Here is a 6,989-nt window from a genome sequence, read left to right on the forward strand (position 1 = left end):
TTGTTTCCTTAGCACCTAGAGTCATAGAATAAGCAATGGAATGAAATCAGTAGAGGTGGATTCAAATCCCACCTCTACCTCTCACGAAGGGTCAAATGAAAGTCAGAGCCTCAGTTTCCTCCTCAATAAAAAGAAAATAACCCTTCATTCATGGGGTGTTGTGATGAATGATTCTCACTCAAATTGTCTTCATAGATAATATTCTGAGAAATACTGCTTATATACCAAATTTCCCATCCAAATGAGGAAACTGAGCCCCAAGTAGGAAGAAATGACTTATACAAGCCACTCAATTACTTTGAGGAAGACTTGGGAGTGGGGGTGGGGTTACAGAGAGTAGAAGGAGGAGCGCCAATGGCAGAGCAGGCTGAAGGGTTCTCTTCCTTCCTTTAGATACTAAAGCCATAGAATTAACTAATTCATAGAATTAACATACCACTTCACTTACTAATCCATACATACGATTATTTTTTAGCAAATTCTAGCACTGGAATTGCAAGATCACCAAATGTGCATTTTTCAAGGCTTTTTATACAGGTTTAACCAAATTGTCTTCTACTAGGCTTATGCCAATATGTACTCCCACCAGCAGAGTAAGAGAGGAGGGGGATCCACTTCAACATTCCACCAAATAATGTCTCCAGAGATAACACAGTGCTACCTGAAACTCCAGCTAGACCTACAGGGTTCTGCAGAGTCTCCCATGGAATGCTTAGGAACAGCATTTTGTTTGTGACACAGACCTACAGTTGCATCTTGGCTCTACCATATATTTTTGTTAGTTGGTCACATCCTTAATCATCACTCCTAATTTGGGACGAAACTAGATTATTTCATATGAGAACTGTGGTTTAACAAAAAATGAAACCACCAAGTCTTGTTTCTGGAAGAAGCAAATTAAAATGTTGATTTGGATGGTGAGCCTTAGTCAGTTTCACCACGTGAACCAGCAAAAAGGCCAAACAACGTGAAAGGCAATGGAAATGGAAAAATAACCAATTCCAAAGGCTAAAATGAATGAGCCAAATATCAGGAGTTTAACCATTTTACATATTCATACCCATCGCTTGCCAGAGAGGGAAAGTGTGTTTATTCAGTCTACTTGTGGTTTTTTGCCACTATCCATACAGCAATTCAGCATGTTCTGCAATTTCTATGTATACGACTTTACATAGAACCATCTATGTCAGTGCTACTCCAGCTGTGGTATGTATACAATCACCTAGTGATCTGGTTAAAATGCAAATACTGATTCGGTACGTCTGGGGTGGGGCCTGACATTGTGCAGTTCCAACAAACTTCCTGGTCATACTGATGCTGCTGATTCCTGGATCGTAACATGAGTAGCAAGAATCAACACTAAATGTACTGAGGAACTATGAGGGACATCATCTCTCTATCCCTTACGCCAATGGTTGTCAACTACAGTACCACAGTGCATTAGTATGACTATCTCCATGAGAAGGAAAATAATAGCATTAGAACAAGCACCCGGACTTCAAACCATGCATGTTACCCACAACCAATATTATCAATAACCTAATAATTAGTTACTGATGGGGTTGTGTTGCCTGTAAGAACTTGTGAATGGATATGTGGGGAGCAATAAAAAAAGTGAGAACCAACGCTTTAACTATTTGTCTGCTACAATATAAGAAGTATACTCATCTCTGCAGCCCTCAAGTCTATTCCAGAAGGGGAGCCCATCAGGTTGGTATAAATAGACATCAGCCAAGTCAATCATCATTTATGCAGGACGGAGCATAAAAAGAGATTGTGGACATTTTAATTATACTCTACTATATATTGACATTTATGTACAATATAGACGGTCCCTGGCTTTTTATGCACTGTAGGGGTATATGGTCAGAAAGAAGAACTTTTCTGGGACTCCTGGGTGGCTCAGTCAATTAAGCATCCAACTCCTGATTTTGGCTCAGGTCATGATCTCACTGTTTGTGAGATGGAGCCCTGCATCAGGGTCTGTGCTGACAGGACAGGATTGGGATTCTCTGTCTCCAGCTCTCTCTGCCCCTCCCCCATTCATGCATATACTCACGCACTCTCTCTCTAAAAATAAATAAACATTAAAAAAGGAAAGAAGAAATTTTCTAGTCAATATAATTGGTAACTTAAACATCCAAAGTTAATTTAGACACTTAGAGAACTATTTTCATGATCCAAGGAGTAACATCATATTCCCAAAACAAAATTAATTTTTAAAATAGATGTATTTAAGTCAGGTTTTAGAAGAAAAGAGGATATCATAAAAACTGCCACAAGAAATGACTATTTTTAAAAGCCATTATTTTAGGTATAGTTAGTAACTTCTCAGAAGCACTGAAAATTAAATCAGATTATGGATACAAACACACCAAGTGACCTTGACTAAGACGTGAACTATTTCTACATAGGTTCACTGAAGGACTAGATTTACAAAAGTGATGCTAAAGTGTACCTACACAAGTGACAAAGTTCTATTTCCAATAATCAAAAAAAAAAAACTTTAAAGAGTAATTTTTACTAGATAACTTACAATAATCACATTTAGTGTATTCTCAAAGTAATATTTTTTAAAGGTATTTCTTACCTTATACACTGAACTAGGAATACTGCATTAAAGTAATAACCACAGACAGCATGTGTTGCTATCATATGGTTGTATTTGAGAACAGTTTCTTATCTTAAGGTTTAACCTCAGAGAGAACCCCTTCTAAAATGCCCCTTTAGGGTTTCTTTCTGAGCCTACTGCATATTTTTTTGATTTCTTTAATGGAATGGAATCCTTTGAGAATGGTTGGCAATTTTGAAAATAGCCAACAGGCATTTGAAACCAAAGATAATGAACAAGGCAAGACAACAAATACTGTTTGGGGAAAACAAAAGTAACTGGGACTGATTTTTTTTCTGTGGCCAGTAAATGGGTTCTGAGGACATTCTGAAGCTGGAGATCCAGAAATGTTTGGAGCCACAGAAATGTTATTCAAATAGCATCACATTGTGATGACTTGGAAAGCTAACACATATTTAAAGGTTATTCTGTTGAAAATTGGCTTATTGTTCTTATGTGGTGTCAACACATCCACAGGGGTCGGGTCCATAGATGGGTTTCAGTGGGTCATGAAATTCCTGCAATTGCATATAAAATGTGATGCATATGTGCCTTTGTGCTTTTTTTTTTATCAGAGGAAAGAACTTTCTGCTCTCATCAGCTCTCCAAAGATTTTCATAACTGGCAAAAAAAGGCACGCTGGGAGGTCAGACAGATATATACGCTTGGGCTGTTCACTGACCTTGAGCAAGTTATACTGAGCCTCAGTTTTCTCCACTGTAAAATGGTGATAATTCCTACCACAAAGATTGTCACAAGAAATAAAGTGAACATAATACAAGGCACATAGTAATAACTTAATAAAGGGTAATCTTACTGATATGTAATTATATATGAATAATGTGCCAATCTCTCAAATATCCTGATTTACAAAATGACTATGACTTTCCTTGTGCCATTTTATCCTTCCCTCAAGGCTCAGAGGAAGATGTTTCGATTTTCCACACTAAGCCCCCAGTCTCCCCATTTTGTTCCTTCATTTTTCTTCCTGCATTTGACTCCCTTTTGCTTCCTCCAGCATCTTCCATCTATCTCTCTCCACTGCTGCCTTCTCTCCATTCTAGTTTACCATTTTCATAAAATCTTGTTCTTCTAACTATAATTTTACACATCTTTTTCCTTTTCCTTTCTCTTTTTGACATGGGGTCTGCTCCAATGCTACCAGTTCTTATCACTCAAATAGCTGAATATTGTTTCTGCACACAAACAAAAACGATCTCATAAAGGTCATCAGTTACATTCCCAGAAGTTGACTTCTGTGGCAAGAGCTGGTTGTGCAAAGAGCTGGAATAAGGTTCAGTGGATATTGTCCTGGATACAGAGACAGAGATCTACTACAGATCTCCCTGATAAAGTATTCTCAACTCCCAGTTTTATTTGTGGAATCAAAAGCAGTTCTATCTTAACTAGACTGTGTGATGTCCTTTGCCAACTGTAGAGCATGACATGCACACTGGAGATGAACAGATATCTAGAAAGAGATTACTTCAAACAGCTATAAATGACTTCAAACAACCTTTTCTCAGTCCTCAGCCTCTGTGATCTCTCATGGAATTTGGTGGTATCAGCCGTATTTTTACCTCTATAACATTATTATCTCCTCTGCCCTCTGGACAAATCTACTTGAATATAGTATCAACCAAGACTCACATTTTCAACATCTAACTTTTGATTCCCCCAAAATTGGTTCTTCCACCCTACCCTCTGGAGTTTCCATTTTGTGTCAGTCTTATCACAAGTTCCCTACTACAAAAAACAATCTGACCCTAGGAAGGGGTTGCACATCACAGAAGAGAGATTCCAATAACAAGTGATCAGCAGCACATTCCTGCCCCCAAAGGACCAGTTGTCCCAAAGCACTCCATTTGTTCTCTTCAGTTTAATCCAAAATTGGCCCACAGAGTGACATTCCTACTGAAAGGAAGTGGAATCTCCTTTCTTGGGGACTGGGTCTTGCCCTAAAGACCCAGGTTTCTTGAAGCCAAGAGTAACTAAACTTAGAAAAGCTCCAACTATGGTGAGGGAAAAAATCCAACATAATTAAATCAGAGTTTTAATAGTGATATATATAAGTATTCTAATAATGCTATCCATGTTCACAAGCAAATTAGAGCTTCAAAAGCCCATTTTATCTCATCGTATATCATGTATCTACCTGATATATATATATTCATAAACATTATATATATATATATACATATATATATACACATACACACACATATGTGTGTGTGTGTGTATACCTATATGCAGTTATTTATTATTCAAAGATTTACTGAGCGACTTCTACACTCAAGTTATGTTTCTAGGCCAATGGAATTCCATAGATGACTAAGACACAATTTCTGTCCTGGGGAAGTTCATTACTAAAGGAGACAAATATATAAACAAATATTTATGACAATGTCACTTGTACTGGCTAATCCCTGTGTACTTCCTGCTTGCTAGACATGGTGCTAAGTGCTTTGTGTGTATGTTTTTACTTAGTCACTCATGATAATACTGTAGTGACTACACTATTATTATAGATGAACAAACAGATGCTCTAGAGACACAGAGTGCCTTGTCCAAGCCTATAAACTGGCAAAGTGTTCAAAACCAAGTCTGTTTAACCTGGAGTGTAAACTCTGAACTAGCACATTTTCTTGCATCCAAAATGCTATAGGAGCAAAGAAATAAAGAGAATGCCATGGTACAAAAAGGAAGTGAGATGTTCTTACTCCACAGCTAGGCATGGGTTTATAGAGAAAAGGGAAGTTGAATGACTCCAAAGAGCCTATGGGATAAAAGGAAGCAGGGAATTCCAGTTATAAAATAAATAAGTTATAGGGATGAAAAGTACAACAAAGGGAATATATTCAATAATACTGTAATAACTATTGTCAAATCACTATGTTTTACACCTGAAAATAATATAATATTTTATGTCAAGTGTACTTCAGTTTAAAAGAAAAAAAGAAAAGAAAAACTAAGCAGGGAGCAGGGATCCTGCCAAAGTCAGAGTCATGGTTCTGGGAACTTCTCTTGTCAATCATCACAAGCAGCTCAGATATAAGACACAGTAGACCCATGGTGACTTTTCTGCCACTCTGTGTAGTTCTCAGTTAGATTCACCAATAGCTTAGACATTTTTGATCTGGGTTGTCATTTCCATTTCTCACTGTAGTATGAGTCATTGTTTCCCCATACTGCTCTGTTCAAAAGGCAATGAGTCCCACACCCATTTCACACTGGTCGGCAGTGCTGAAAGTGAGGAACAATAAATGATAGTTATGCAACCAAAATCTCTACTCCCTGATATCTGACTTATAAAACTGTCCTTAGAGAAAATATAATTATCAGGTATTCTGAGTTCCTTCAAAAGGGCATGATGAATACCTAGTAACCTTTGAATACTTCTTATAAACACTTTTGCCAAATGACTTCTTATGAAAGATTCTCCCGGCTCTTTTTCCATTGAGTCTTTCAAAAGATGTTTCCTGAGGGCCTACTCTGTGCCTGGTGCTGCTCTAGGCACTGGGAATATAGTTAAGAATACATACACTCACACAAACTAAATATGTGACCTCATTAACTTACATACTTGCAAATATAGTTAGATAAAACATAAAAGCTTAGCTTGGTAAAGAACTAATCCTAGCAACAAAGTACATGGGGGTGGTAAAGAGGAAAAAAACATCATTTTGTCTACAAATAGAACTTCAAAAAGAGTTGTTGAATGGGTGAGATTATTTTTAAGTTATGACTTTGCTTTTTATAAAAATAATAGACTTCTTACTTAAAGAAAAAGTCAAGTAATATAGAAAACCACACAGAAAGAAAGTGATAAATCACCCCTATCCCTCTTCCCAGATTAGCACATGTTACCTTTAGTGAACACAATTCCAGACACCTCTGGGAAGCTTTAGGGGTAGAAAAAATGCAATAGGATTAGGATCACAGTATATGTATGATTTAACAATATGTAATTTTTAAAATTATACTTGAATCAAAAGAAGAAATAGAAATTAGAGTAAAAACTAATGGAACTATTGAATTTCTGGTAACTGTTTTTTTTTTAATTTTTAATGGTTATTTATTTACTTTTTGAGAGAGAGAGAGATAGACAGAGAGAGAGAGAGGACAAGTAGGAGAGGCACAGAGAGAGAGAGAGACAGACAGAATCCGAAGCAGGCTCCAGGCTATGAGCTGTCAGTGCAGAGCCCAACGCTGGACTCGGGGCTCCAACTCACAAACCCTAGGTCATGACCTGAGCCAAAGTTGGAGGCTTAACTCACTGACCCACTCGGGCACTCCTCAATTAAATGTTATTAATAGGTAGTAACACTAAAACATTCATCAAAGGGAAGGCTAGAAAGCTCGAATTCACACAAGCTAA

Source organism: Panthera leo, chromosome A2 (genome assembly GCF_018350215.1).
Source record: "Panthera leo isolate Ple1 chromosome A2, P.leo_Ple1_pat1.1, whole genome shotgun sequence".
Classification (NCBI taxonomy): domain Eukaryota; kingdom Metazoa; phylum Chordata; class Mammalia; order Carnivora; family Felidae; genus Panthera; species Panthera leo.